Below are 16,365 nucleotides of genomic sequence, written 5' to 3' on the forward strand. Positions count from 1 at the left end.
GGAATTATTATCACATAATTTAATTTGAAATTTTAACATTGAATTTTTATGTTCCTTTGATATTCAAGCCAAGTAAATCTTGATAATACCCAATGCATTTTATTGTACAGCCCAGTATGTTTACTTCTGTGGGATGCTTTCTCTATATTTATTCTCTTTTCCATATGCTGCTTCTAAGTTATGTGACAGATTCAGATTCAGACTCAGATAATGCTAGTGTGACCCTCAGGCTCACCCGGCTCGCGTTCGTCTAAGGGAATCAGCCTTCGGCCCTGCCAAACTGGGTAATCACGTTTGTGTGGATGCTGTGTAATGTACCCCCAGTTACAAACCCACATCGCCGAGCATCACCAACCTTCGGACCCTCAGACCCCAGTCCACTCCGTCCGGTGATCTACCTGCTCTCTCCACACGCGTCTTCCCTCTTCATCCCGCCTCGACAAAAGCCCGCGAGAAACCCGGCTCCCAGACACACAGGAAACAGCAACATTTCTCCCATTGAATAGCCCCTGAATTCCAAAGTCCCATTATCTCTAGTCATAACCCAAACATTGCTGCTACAGAGAAACCATTACCTTAACAGTGCAACATTACATAGAAGCCATTACATTAGCCTTAGCAGTGAAACCTCACCTTAAACTCTTCCCACACTGAATTTAGTCATACCCTCATGATGTTGAGATAATTCGCCAACCCATCCTGCAAAACACAAAGCCCAATCCAGATGCAAAATGCAGTGACGTAGCTCCCAAAACAGTAGAGATCAGGCCCTGTTCCCCAGGAGCTACATAGGCCAACCTATCCAGTGGTTTCCTAATTCTCTGATACCTCCGCACCTCCTCACCTAACTCTTCAGGCTCACGCTACTGGGGATACTTTGGGTCTGCTTGGCGAGTCCTCCCCCAATGTACTTCTCATGCTCCCCTGCAACTCAGAGCCCTATGTTCCGTGTCCAGGCCCCACTTTCTCTCCTTCAGGGTCCTGCTGTAACCCAGGCTGCCCACAGATAGCTCCCCCCCCCCACTTCACCTGACTCAGTGGGAGAAGGGCCAGGAGTCTCTTCCTCAATCAATGGGGAGTTAGTGAAAGGCAGCATATCCCACACATCTGGATCATCATCCTCCGAATCATTATTGCTCTCACGGGCGGGGCTGGTCCAGCCTCTCCCACTGTGGGCCCTGCAGTCGCCCCTTGATTTTGCAGAGTCCTCTTACTTGGTGTAAGCTTCAAGTCAAAGCTCTGGGTCTACCTGCACCTCTTGTCCCTGGGGCAACGGGTGGTTCAGATGGAGAATCTTGACAGGCCCATTCCTCTCCTCTGGTTTCACCCGGAAAACCGGAAAGTTTGGCATCTGACTCTCCACCACATGGGGTGTGGCCACCCAGCGGTCAGCCAACTTGTGCATTCCAGGTAGCCCCAGATTCCTTATAAGGACTCAGTCTCCCGGCAGGAGTTGGGAGAACCTCACCATCTGATCATACCTCCTCTTATTTCCTCGATTCTGCTTGGCAGCCGCAACCCCAGCCAACTCATAAGCCCTTTTCAGCTCTCTCCTCATATCAGACACATACTTCAGATCAGACTTTGGTGATAAGTCGCCCTCGTCAGTCCCAAAACAAAGGTCAATGGGCAACCTTGCCTCGCACCCAGACTTCAGATAATATGGCGAGTACCCAGTAGCTTCATTTTGTGTACAGTTGTAACAATGAACCAGATGCCCAATATGTTAACTCCACCTGCTCTTCTTGCTGATCTCCAGGGTCCTGAGCATGTCCAGCAAGATCCGATTAAACCTATCGGGTCGGGGATCACCCTGTGGGTGATAAGGCGTGGTCCTCGACTTCTCCACTCCAGGCGTGCCCAGTAACTCATAGATGAGTCTGCTCTCAAAGTCCCATCCCTGGTCACTCTGTTTCTGCCTGGGAAGGCCATAATAAATGAAATACTTCTCCCATAACACCTTTGCCACTGTAGTCGCCCTCTGGTCCTTGGTGGGAAAAGCCTGAGCATATCTGGTGCAGTGGTCCGTGATGACTAAGACATTCGCCGTGTTGCTGGCATCGGGTTCTATGGACAGGAAATCCAAACACATTAGGTCCAGAGGCCCCGCACTCTGCAAGTGGGACAAAGGAGCTGCCCACATAGGCGGTGTCTTCTGCTGTATGCAGCAAATGCACGACTTGCAGTATTCTTCAACATCCGACTTCATTCGGGGCCAGTAAAACCGGTCTCTGAGCAATCCATAGGTCTTTTCCACCCCCAAAGGTCCAGAATCATCATGAAGTGATTTCAACGCAATCTTCCGATACTTCTCAGGCAGAACCAGCTGCCAACGCCAAGGTTGGTCCAGGGTGACGTGACCAGGTATAAGATCTGGTTCTTCAACTCCATCCGAGGCCATTCTTTCAGTAATGGAGGCACTGAAGTGTGCTTCGTCTTCTCCACCTGAGCCATGTCTTCCTTTTCAACCGCGGACCAAATGATGCCAATGCCTGGATCATCTCGCTGAGCAGCTGCCACTTCCCCAGAACTCAATTCTGGCAGCAGATTTGTCTTCAGAGCAGTCATGTTACTGTAAACTTGGGGTATGGCGCCATCAGAAGCCCCCAATTGATCATCTGCTTGATCCGGCCTCTCCTTTTCCTCAGCCTTCATGGTGATGGCAAACTGACATATTGCCTTCACCCCAGGGACAGGAATGCTCTCCCACTCCTCGTCCATGTCCAATCCCTCATGCACCCGTTGGGACAAAGCTTCTGGCATCAATGTTCTGGCTCCCCGGCCGGTACTTCAGGCTGAAATCATAGGCAGACAATGCTGCCAACCATCGATGGCCCGTGGCACCAAGGTTCGCCAAGGACAGGATATCAGTTAGGGGGTCGTTGTCCGTCCGCACCTCAAACTTGGCCCCGTAGAGATAGTCACTCAACTTATCCACCACCGCCCACGTCAATGCCAGGAATTCCAACTTGTGCATGGGATGGTTTCTATGGAGGGCAACAAACTCCGGCTGACAAACGCCACAGGCCTCAACCCGTTGCCCTGATCCTGATACAGGATGCCCCCTAAATCTTCTCGACTGGCATCCGTGTGCAGTACATACGGCAATCGGGGGTCTGCAAAAGCCAGTACCAGTGCCTGGGTCAACAGCTCCTTCAGCGACTGGAAAGCCTCCTCACATTTTACATCCCACATCTGTCCAAAGGCCTCCGAGAGGTTTAGGTATTCTCCACCCTCCCTTTCTTCCTCAAGGGAGGGTAACCACACAGAAGCTGATTCAAGGGGTGACGCACTTTGGTGAAGTTCTTCACGAATCTCTGATAATAACCATAGAACCTAAGGAACGAGCACAGAGCACTCACAGTCTGGGGCCTTGGCCAAGTGGTCACCACTTTTATCTTGAACAGGTCTGTAGTTACTCCATTCTGTGAGATTATGTGTCCGACATTGCTAACAGACGTTTTGCAAAACTGGCATGTCCAGGGAAAGTTTGAACCTTCAGCTTTCAGGTGGCCCAGCACCTTCAGTAGCCTCGCTTCATGTTCTTCCAAGGTGGATCCAAATACTACGAGGTCATCCAGATACACCAACACCTCAAGCAAATTCATATCCTCCACCGTCTTCTCCATGACCTACTGGAAGGTGGCAGGGGCTCCCAATATGCCCTGGGGCATCCTTTCGAACTGGATGAATCCCAGAGGACATATAAATGCCATCTTCTCTTTGTCGGCCTCACTCATGGGGATCTGGTAATATCCAGTCCTCAAATCCAGCACACTGAACCACTTTGTACCACTCAGACAGGCCAGCGCGTATTTGACCCTCGAGACCATACACTGGTCAAGGATGGTGCAGCTGTTCTGAGTCCTATAGTCCACACATGTGCGTACCTTCCCATTCTTCCACCGGGCCACTACTATTGGAGACGCATAGGGGCTTCAGGACTCAGTGATGATCCCAGCTTCCTTCAACTTGCACAAATGCTGCACACATCTTCCACATTTGCAGGGGCCAGTCGCCGTGACCTGTTTCTAAACGGTGTGTCCTCGGTCACCCAGATAGTGTGATATATGCTCTTGAAACAACCCACATCAAACTCGCCAATTGAAAAGACACCTTCCAGCTTCAACATCTTTTCTACCAGCCTCCTTTTCCAACCCGGTGGCACCGGGGAGTCCCCAAAGTTGAATGACTCAGCAGTTAACTTTCCCCCCTTTTCCAGAAGTTTCTCCCTGGCATGCCTCACTGGGGCACTAGACATTACCGTCAACAGGAACAAGTGTACCAGGGGCTTCCCCTGCTTGAAGGTGACCTCCTCTTCGTAGTGTTCCTGACAATCACTGCCATCCTGCTTATCTGTACAACCGAGGGCTTCTGCAATTCAGGCCTCACCAGTACCCCAGCTGGAAATCCTGATTCCCCCTCATGGTCTTCCGGAGCGTCCACTAAGAGGGCCTCACCCTCAGGCAGTCAGTGAAATTTGGGGATCCCCATCACTCTGGCTACTTCCCCAGGCGGTACCACCATTGGCTTTGACTGGGTGAACCACACAGTCCTTCGTTTAAATTCAGTATCCAGTCCAATGCTGTCACACACTTCCTCAAAAGCAGCTTGAAACACTGGGAGCACAGACAATGTTCCCAAAAGGCTCTTACCTGCCTTCTCCTTGCAGGCCCCCATGAGCCTCCTCACAAGAGGGGGGGTGGTCCCCACCAGAATTGAAATGCCACCCATCTCAACAGGGTCCGGACAAACCAGCACCAAGGTATCAAGAACCTCAGACACTCCCACATAGGCCTCCGAGAACTCCAGTTTCACTGACAAATAACCGTCGTATGGATAATCACTAGCATTGATACCCCAAATTTCCAGTGCACTGAATGGTGTCCAGGGTAAATGCTTCAGATACTGGTTGTAAAATGAACAGTACAGTAATGTGACCTGTGATCCAGTGTTGAGTATGGCTTATCATATATTCCCTCTATCCGAAGTGACACACTGCAGTGTGGTCCCGCCAAACCTTCAGAAATAGGGTCTTTTGCTTTCGGGAGTTCCTTGATACATTGCTGGGAACATGTTCCCCCAGAGACACTAGGCCGTTCCCTCACTGGGTCTCCTCTAAGTTTCCCGACACCTCTCCCTGCTTAGATACCCAGGGGCTCGCTCTCCTAGGGGTTTCCTGCTACTCACATTCCCACCAGAAGTGTCCCCCTTCCTCACAGTTATAGCACAGGCTACCGGCGGCCTCTCTTCTCGTGGAACCCTGGCCATACGCAGCCCTCTGTGTAGTCCATCCCCTTGGGGGGGGCCCCCTCTCTACCAGTCCTATGATACGGAGGGTCCACACCCGCTGTTAACACCCGGGACATCTCAGTTCTCAGCTCTACCACCACAAGCTCTGGTCACTTCACCACAAGGGGCTACTGCCGAGCACTGTACCCTGCTAACGGAGTCATCTCACGGCCCCAAAGCATTCTCCTCCTTCCTCACCTCTCTGATCAGCTGAACAAATGAGGGAGGTGGGGCACATTTTACGGGACTGCTGAGACCCCAAGCAATCATGTCTTGAGACTGGGTGCCCTTGGCTATCTAATCCATCCTTAACTGATCCCTCTCAGCCGCCTGAATGGCCCCCCAGCGCTGCAAACAATTTAGCTGCCTCTTCTAGCGGGAAAAGCTTCTCCCCCCTCCCCAATGCATGTTTTGAAACCCCCTCCCCGCAGGAGATCCAGTGTGCTTCCTGTCATACCAAAAGCGCTCTCTAATGCGTCGAGATACTCAGCAAGGGGAGCAGAGGGTTGGTTGGCTGTCACGCCTCTTACTACATCAACCCTTTCAAACTTTCAACCCATCTCTGTCGCTTTCCATCATCAGAGCACTGCCACTCATCTAACAACTGAGAGGTCTGCTCCACCCACATCTCATACTCCTCTTCCCCCCCTCCCCCAGGGGTGGGCATTATTCCAGAGAAAAATCTTAGCTTCTGGTGGGGACCCCACTGTGCACTGGGCCACTTATTCGCTGATGCCAACTCACAACCCTCACTCTTCACTGGGGGACGGGAACTAATTAAACTTTCCAAATCCGACCACTCTTTCCCCTCACTCCTCAGAAACGATAGAACCCTGTACCTGAAATCACCACCCCCAACTGCGGGTAACTCAGCTTGTGGCCCAGCCTGCTGGGCTCTCTTCTCCTCCTCCCTGACAGCATGGACAGGCCATGTCCCCGCCTCACCTGGGTCACTGATAGACGCTGGCAGTCCCACCGCCACTACGTCAGCACTAGTCTGAACTAAAACAAAGTCTGAGCCCACCATTTTATCAAACCTTCACGCTACGATTTCAACTTTGCCAACAACTTTAACCATACTCAAACATCGAATGAACAATTCAATCTGGGGTACAAATATCCACCCCACTCAACATGCGCGCATTAATTACCGGCAGTCCCACAGAGGTACACCAGCGGTCCACCCCAGCAGCATCCATACCAGCACATATTTAAACGGGACAATCACACAGCATCCAACAGAATCAATCCAAAACATCGCCCCCACAATTGTAACCCTCAGGCTCACCCAGCTCATGTGTGTCTAAGGGAATCAGCCTTCAGCCCCACCAAGCTGGGTAATCACGTTTGCATGGATGCTGTGTATTGTACCCCCAGTTACAAACCCACAACGCAAAATATCAGACAGTACACCATATGCAATTCAATGACAAACTTTATGAATCTGAATCTGAATATAGGGTTAGTAATGAAAATAAACAAAACAAAAAAAGAGCCCTAGTCAAAGTCAAAATTATGTTGGAGCTCACTCAGTAGTCATTCTTGCACCATCAGTCTCGTCCGAATGTCACCGACCTTAGGACCCTCAGACCCCAGTCCATTCCGTCCGGTGGCCTACCAGCTCTCTCCACACGTGTCTTCCCTCTTCATCTCTCCTTGACCAAAGACTGCGAAAAACCCGGCTCCCAGACACACAAGACAGAACAACTTTTCTCCCACTGATAGCCGCTGAGTTCCAAAGTCCCATTATCTTTAGTCATAACCCAAACATTGCTGCTACAGAGAAACCATTACCGTAACAGTGGAACATTAGTGAAGCCATTACATTAGCCTTAGCCGTGAAACCTTACAGCGTGTTACACTAGATAGTAAATTGAGTATCAATAACTATCTAGCATTATCACATAAATGCTAGTTATTGATATTCAATTTCCTTATCTTCTGTTAAATGAAAGTGCAATTGTTGGGAAAAAGGGCCTGTAGATGAACTTTTCCCAGAGATATTATATTGCCTGCAACCAAGTGAGGGACATGGCTGAAAGTTTTCTGGTAGAAATCTCAGCACCAATGATCTGGCTGCAGATATCTGACCACTCCATTTATTGGTTCTGTTATCTTGATGAGAACGGGTTTTGATGCTAAAATTTTAATCTCACAACTGTTTAATGCAGTACTAAAGTCACTCTGAAATGGTGAAAGCATGTACATAATCAAAAGGTTACATGAAGTGTTACTTCAAAAATGATAACATGTTTGGAATATTAATGCAGATGCAGTTATTACAAGATACGAACAGCTGCACTTTAAGATATATTCCCACTAATGGGCATAAAAGCACCTAGGGCTTTTTTATATCCACTCCATGGATAATTATATTAAAATTATCTGTAATTCTCAATTTCAAATCCTAACACTACACTATATCTCTTTCCATTTCAATGTTCCTAATGTTCAATGTTGCAAAGTGCAACTAATTGATGCAATTATAGGATCAATCAGAATATGGGGTGCATCACTGTCTTGATAATTTAAAGCAATAAATATCTCCTTCTCCAGGTCACATTGAGCTGTTTTTAAGCAAGACGGATATAGTGACAACTCTGCGAGTGGTGACAAAAGTGTAGTATTGATGTGGGATTAGCATTCACTATAACTACAAGGTACTGGCTAGAATCAGTGCAATTTGGCCCAATATGCTATGTGATTAATTTTCATTTTTAAATTGATCAGATTTAAATAAGTTGATAAAGTATTTTCATGGCTTTACTTACAACTGGCAGAAAATACATTTCCCTTAATATCAACGTGCTACTTTGGCAGATTAAAGCCTATTCAAACAGCAAGGACTGTTGGTAAATTATACATTTACTGGCACAGACTTGACAAAAACCAAATTGAATATTGATGTGAGAGTGTTATCATTTCTGTTTGCTCTGTAGAACAGAATGCTGTAGGCTTTAATAGGAATAATTTTTATGAATATGTTCCCAATTTTAAGTGATTTTTAATGCATATCACAGAACATGCCAGAAGAAATGAAACTAAAAAATAGAAGCAGCAGCAGGTGAAATTGCTCCTTGATACTTCAATAGCTTCATGGTACACATGAACCCTGGCTTCTGTACCATTTGCCTGTAAAACTTCATAGCTAATTTCCCCATAGTACATTTATTTATCTCCACCTTAAATAAATATACTTTTACTGCCAAGAGAGCGCTGGTGAAACAAACAACATTTTGCGAGAGGCTTAGATAACTTCTCAGTATACTTCTGAACTACTGTCACTACAATCTGCAGCCTGTAATTTCCCATTAAGCAACATACTTTTGAAGCATTTTAATAAACTTGTGATCTAATGATTTTCTGAATGAATCAGCGGATTTAACTCGCACGTATATAGATATGGCTCCTTTAAGCGAATGAAGGTACATCACCATGCCTGAAAGAGAGGGAGGAAGGAGGATTCCAAGCTAGACAGAAACACTGAGGAATGAAACTCGCTATGTCCAGCATCTTATTAGCAAATGTGCAGTCATTGGAGAAAAAAATTGAGGACTGAAGAGCAAGATTGCTGTATTGGATGGAAAAGAGGAATTGCTGTGTTCTGTGTTTTATGGAGACATGGCTCATACCAGACACACTGCATACACTGGTGAGACCCAAGGCTTCTTAGAACACCAGGTGGATTGGACTGCTGATTCAGAGAAGGCAAAAGATGAGGGTCTGTGCTTCATGATAAACTTGGTGATCAAGTTACATGCAAGAGGTTGAGTCACGATCTCTGGAAATCCATCACAAGTGGCCACTCTGGACTAAACTGGGATTACTGAGGGATGTTCAACAGTTGTGGCAGGGCTTGAATGCTATCACCTCCTACAAAGTGAAACCAAGTGACCTAGAGTAGGTCATAACAAGGCTTTGTTCCCAGATGAGCTCAATACCTTTTATGCTTGCTTTGTCCATAAGAACATGGAAACACCTTCACATTTTCCCAAATTCACCCAATGATCCTGTGATTTCAGTCTCTGAGACCAACATAAGAGCATCCATCAAGAGGGTGACCCAAAAGAAAGCATGCGGCCCAGGTGGGGTACCTGCCTGACTACTGAATACCTGGCTGATTAGTTGGCTGGAGTGTTCACTGATGTCTTTAACCACTTACTTTGCCAGTCTGCTTCAAGCAGGCTTCAGGTATAACAGTGGCTAAGAAGAACATGGTAACCTGCAAGTAGCAGTTACGTCCACTGCTTTGAGAGGTTGGTGCTGAAACATATCACTGCAGTCTGAGAAGCAACTTGGATCCATTCCAATTTCCCTAACATCACAACAGATCAAAACAGATGACATTTAATTGGCTCTTCAGTCAATCTTGGAGCATCTGGACAGCGAAAATGCATACAGATCTTTATTGAATGCTGCTCGGCATTCAATACTGTCATCCCATCAAAATTAATCAATAATCTTCAAGTCCTAGCCTCAATACCTCCTAGTGCAACTGGTCTGCATCTTCTCACTTGCAGACCTCAGTCAGTTCAGTTTGGCAATAATATTTCCTCCACGATCTCCATCGGCACAGGTAAAACACAAGGCTGTGTGCTTAGTCCCCTCTCTATTCACTTTATACTTATCACTGTGAAGCTAAGCACAGCTCCAATGCAGTAACTGAGTTTGCTAACGGCACCACTGTCACTGGCTGAATCAAATGTGGTGACAATTCAGCATATAGGAGGGAAACTGTGAATCTGGCTAGGTTGTGCCTCAACAACAACTTCTTACTCAATGTCAACAAGATTAGGGAGATTACTATTGATTTCAGGAGGAGGGAAATGGAGGTAATTGAGCCTGTCTTTATTGGAGGATCAGAGATGGACAGTGTCAGCAACTTTAAATTCCTCATTGTTTTCATATCAAAGGATTTGTCCTGGTCCAACACATAATTGCCATTACAAAGACAGCACGGCAGTGTTCTTCTTTCTTAGAAGTTTGAAAAGATCTGACATGGCATCTAAAACTTTGATAAACTTCTAAAGATGCGTGGTGGAGAGTATATTGACTGGTTGCATCACTGGCTGATATGGAAACACCAATGCTCTTCTACAGAAAAGCCTACAAAAATTAGTGAATATGGCACAGTCCATCATGGGTAAAGCCCTCCGCACCATTGAGCACATTTTAACAGAGCTCTGTGCGGGAAAGCAGCATCTATCATGAAAGACCCACACTGACCATCAGGGAGAAGGTACAGGAGTTTCAGGACCAGCACAACTAGGTTCAGGAAAGAGTTATTACCCCCAATCATCAGGTTCTTGAACCAGAAGGAAAACTTCACTCAACTTCACTTGCTCCATTACTGAACTGTTCCCATAACCTAGGGACTCATTTTTAAGGACTTTCATCTCATGTTCACAATATTTATTCCCTATTTATTTATTTATTAGTATTATTTCTTTCTCTTTCTTTTTGTATTTGCACAGTATATTGATTATTAATTCGTATATTGATTATTTTCTATCCTGTTGAGATTGGTCTTTCATTGATTCTATTGTATTTCTTGTACTTACTGTGATTGCCCAGAAGAAAATGAATCTTGGTGTTGCATATGGCGGCATACTTGTACTTTGATAATATATTTACTTTGAACTTTAGTGACTGAGTATTCATAGTCTCTGGAGTAAGGATTTCAAAATAGCCAGAATGTGTGATGAGAAGGGTATGATTTTGCTGGAGATGATGCTGAGCGTCCCCTGAGCTGGATTTCCTTCAACTTGAGGAGGCTCAGGGGTGAAATCTTATATAAGTTGTACATAAATTGTTTATAAATTATACAAAACAGTGAAAAAGATACTGTAGAACAAAGCATGAATGCATAAAAACAATTATGGCAAAGCTTAAGACAGTGTAAGGGGCTGTCCATCATTTTATTTTTCTGAGTTAGGGTTAATGTGGTGCAAGTCAATTCAAGAACCTAATGGTTGTCAGAAAGCAGGTGTTCCTGAGCCTGGTGGTGTGGGATTTTGACAGCAGCAGTGAGAAGGGGGTGTTATGACTGACTAAAACTGAAGCAAATGGAATCTATAAATGGGAAATACAAAAAATTTTAGTCCCACAGCAAATCTCCAAGAAAGAGAGACTGGGAGGATCCAAAGGAATCTTAACTCTCTGATATGTTGTTTGTTCTTGATCAACACAACATTACTATAAACAATTAACTGCGGTTTCCATTGCTACTGCACCTACCTAACTTTAACATTTTGTATATAGTCAGGTAAAAATATGGAATCACAAACACAAAGTACACTGCAGATGCTGTGGTCAAAGGAACACATACAACACACTGGAGGAACTCAGCAGGTCGGGCAGCATCCATGGAAACGAACAGTCAATGTTTCAGGTTGAAGGGTCTCAGCCCAAAACGTTGACTGTTCATTTCCACGGATGCTGCCTGACCTGCTGAGTTCCTCCAGCATGTTGTAAATATAGAATCACATATTAACAATGGTAGCATATCCCTGCTAACAGAATCCCTTTGAATAGATGATGCTGGTGTCTGGCCCAAAATATACCCCCTTTGTTAGTGCTGAGGGATGGCACCATAACTATACAATTAACCAGAAGGTTAAATTACAGAACAGATCTACCCTGAGCTGCACATCAAATGGCATGGAGACACATTTATCAATGTGCTAATACCAGGTATATTCATCTATTATCCTCTCTATGTAATTTTAATTGGACAGTGTCAGAATATCCAACACCCAATTCATTTCATGAGCCACGAAGTATCAGTTGGAAGTAAAATTGTTTAGAGCAGGGGTTCCCAACATGGGGTCCACAGACCCCTCGGTTAGTGGTAGGGGCCCAGAGCATGAAATGAGTTCTACAGGTTTTACTTCCTAAAAACTGGTTCTCATTTTAGTTAATCTGTAATTATGCAATCCATAATTTCTTAATCCCAGACTAATCTTTAACAGAGGGCATAAGCTGAGTGGTTGGCTCTTTGTTGATAAATGCTGTCAACAGTGGGGAGGGCTGGCATTGCTATACTATGACATAATGCCACCCATCAGGATGCTTTCAAATGTGCAACTGTATAAGTAGTTTTATATGGGAAGAGTATAGCTTGGTTCTTATTCATTATTATAGACATAGAGGGATGAAAGGCCTGTTTCTGACTCAGGAAGAAATTCCTTCATATTCCAATCTTCACTGAAAGTCCCATATATCCCAAGACTGTGCCCCAGCCCAAAATCTTTGTGTCTCAATGAGATTACATCTCTTTTTTGATCCTCAATAGTATAAGCACATAATGAGTGCTTGCTGCATTGCATCCAGAGCAATTAAATTCTTTCTTTAATAAGAACATCAAAATCTTACAAATATCCCATGTAGTAATAACAGAACGCTTACATTTGAGCTCTGAGTAAAATCAATGGAAACAGCAGCCAGAGGTGCAATTGACTTACAGTCAGGAATGAAAGTGAGCATGAACAAAGTTGCAACATCTACTATAAACAGAAACCTGTTTAGCTAAACAAATTGTTACAGGGGCTCATATGCACCAGACTAATGAAGGTTTATAGATGAAACTTAAAGAAAATGCAACAATATAGGACACACACAAAGCGCAGGTCAGGCAGACAAAAATAAATGGACTGCACAGGGAAGAGAAAAAGTCAAGTTACAATTTCAAAAGAGCAGTAATCTGCCTGTTGTGGTGAAAAATCTGATAATGATGATAGTGATACAGGACTGAGTAGCCTTAAAATTTACAGTGTGAAAACTGACAAGAGACAAGCAATATGGCTTATGGCAGCAGTGAACAGCAAATAAATTAAAATGGAATAGGACACGGGTTTGGTTATTTCAGTCATTACACAAAATGATTTTGAACAACATTTCAAAGATATTAAACTGAAGCCTGTAGATATCCAACCAAGAACTTACATTGGAGAAATAGTAGATCCCCTAGAAATGACATTTACAACAGTGAAACATAACATGTAATAAGACACATTGGACTTGTATGTGGTAGAGCAGGAAGGCAGTGTTGTGGGGATGTGATTGGCTGAGACAATTAAAACTTGATTGGAGATCCATCCATTATTTGCATGTCACATCCTCTGTAAAAAGTCAGTTGAAAGCAAATTAAGATGATGCCACAACCGTGTTCCTGAATGGTATTGGAAAATTGAAACATATCAAATGTGAAATAGTGTTAAATAAGAATTCCACACCCAAGTTTTTCAAAGCCCACCCAGGTCCTTATACTCACCATAATAAAGTAGGCAGTGAGCTAGATTTCATCATGGAGGCTGAAGGAATTCATTCTAAGGTTGAGTGGTGCCCATGGGTAATGCCAGTAGTCCCACTAACAAAGAAGAATTAATCTGTCAGAATCTTTGGCAATTTTAAGGTCACCATCAACCCAGTACTGAAAGTAGATCAATACTTTCTGCCCAAGAATTCAGGGTTCTTTGCAAACCTTTCTGGAGGGAAGCACTTCCTCAAAGTGGACTTAACTGAGGCCTTCCGACAGATAGAGATGGAAGAGTCCAAAGTGTTACTCACCAAAAACACTCACAAACGGCATTATTGTTGTTAATGGCTTATCTTAGGAGTAGCATCTTCACCTGCACTCTGGCAGAAGGCTATGGACCAGGTGCTGTAAGTCTGCCCAGTCACCTATATAACCTCATTGTTGCTGGTGAAGATGATAAGGAACATCTCCAAAATTTCAAGAGAGTATTAAAATGATTAGAAGGTTATCTGTTCAATGCACAATGTGACCAGTGTTAATTCTTTAAACCAAGCATCAACTTACTTTGGTCACATCATTGATGCAAAAGGATTACACAAATGTTCTGAGAAATTACAAGCAGTAGTGGATGATCCAAGGCCAGACAATGTCACAGTTGCAGTCCTTTTCAAACTATGTCAATTACTGTATCAGACTCCTGCCAAGCCTGGCTACTATGCTTCCCTTGAACTCATAACTACAGATCAAGAAGAAATGGCAATGGACAAAGCAGTGTGAGGCGGCTATCCAAAACAGAAAGGAAAGGATTATGTTGGACACTGTATTCACACATTATGATCCACATCATCCAGTGAAGCTTGCCTGTAATGCCTCCCCTCATGGTCAAGGTATAGTCATGTCACTTGTTATGAGAGATGGAAACATTTGTATTATATTTCCTTACCATTGCAGAGAAACATTACACACTAATCGACAGAGACTTTGAGTCTGGTTTAGGGTGTAAAATGTTTCAGCCAGTACTTGAACGGGAGCGAGTTTAACCTCATTACTGATCAACCGTTAGTGTCTATTTTCAATCCACAGAAGGTGCTCTACTAACAGCACAGCATGAATGAAGGGATGTGCTCTGTTTCTTTGAAGACACAGTTACAAAATTGAATTCAAGAGGATGATTAATCACGGAAACTAGATGGATTGTCCCATTTGCCTTTGAAAAAGGAAATACCTGAAAAATTTACAAAGGAAGATGCTCCTCTTGACACCTTTTCCCTAATGCAAATCAATTGATTCTAATTCTGCTCCTCTATCTTATCATCTGATGGTCTAAAAGTCTCCCTATAATGGCAGAGATGATCCAAAGGGAAACAGAAGACCCCACAATGTCTCAGGTCCACCTGGCAACACAAATTGCTGGAATCTGCAACAGAAATTTGAGTTCCCATTTTTTATCAACCCCTTGCCTTATGTGCAGATTGAGAGTTGTTACACTCATGCTTAGATCTCCTCAAACCCAATCTCAGAAGTAATATTCAGGACAAACAGCTGAGACAATCTGAGGGCTACTCAAACAAGAAGCTTCGGTTCCTCACTCCTCAACAAGCAAGGGATTACAGAGGTGATCAAAAGTGGGTACTTGGAATGATTAAGGACAGAACTTGAATAGTCTCCTACACAGTGGAGATTGCATCTGATGCCATCTGGGCATGACAAATCATTGAGCAGTTGAGGAGAGTAGAGTTAATTGTTAGAGAAGAAAAGTGAAAGAGCTGTCAGAACCACTTCCTGCAGTCCCAGAGTCATCTCCTATGACCACCATAGAGGAGAACTTGTTTCACAGCCACAAGTCTCACTTGCCAAGCAGAGTGACACCCACCCCCACTTGTCAGGAAAGAGATTAATCCACAACTGTAAGAAATCCTCCACAGCAATTAAATCTTTAGGCCTGAATGGGGCAAATTAAAATTTATTATGCTGTGGATGTCTATATCGTAGTTGTATTGTATAGTATACTGTGTGTACTATATATGTATATATATTTATATAGATGACTGAAGAGAAATACTTTAAACATTAGAGTTCAACTGCATTGTTTATTGAGTGGAGTTTATCGTTTAACAGGGAGGAGAGTTGTGTATTTAATATTACAATAATATTTCAGTAATATTGTTAGTATATTGTTTGATTAAGCATTCTTTGTTTACATCATTCCTTATGGGTTATATGTAAAAGTAAGTGAATGGCATATGCCATTTTGCCACCACGTCATAGGTGAAAGCCGCACTAAATAAAAGAAAACAAAATAAATACATTTCCCAACTTCAAATATTATCATTCAATTCATTTCTAGAGTTAGAAAACATAACAGAAGCTGAGTTTTCTATCATAGCTAAAGAAGGAAACAATTAACAGAAAGTTCTTTGAGTAGTTTGGTAAGAAGCATGCTCCTACAGTTTATCTGTGCAGTCACAATGCATAGTGCTTGAAGTTCTGTATTATAAAGGGTTAAGTATTTGTGCTTTTTTGAATGTTTCACCACCACTGTGACCTTGAACATAACAAAAATTTGACTGCTATGATTTGAATACAACCATGAGAATAAATTACTACTGTGGGAACAACCATGGGAACATGAAAGTTAGATGAACACAGGGGTAAAGAGTGGTGACAAGTGATGTGGTTGGTTCTAATTTGGTGGTTTGAGCTAGTGCTATGTATCAGTGCACTTACTGCAGCATTTCCTATCAGCGCAAAGTTTATGAATGTAGAATAGTTGGGTGCATGAGGCTAATTCTTCAAGGCCTCACCAGTGGGCCAAT

Source organism: Hemitrygon akajei, chromosome 3 (genome assembly GCF_048418815.1).
Source record: "Hemitrygon akajei chromosome 3, sHemAka1.3, whole genome shotgun sequence".
Lineage (NCBI taxonomy): Eukaryota > Metazoa > Chordata > Chondrichthyes > Myliobatiformes > Dasyatidae > Hemitrygon > Hemitrygon akajei.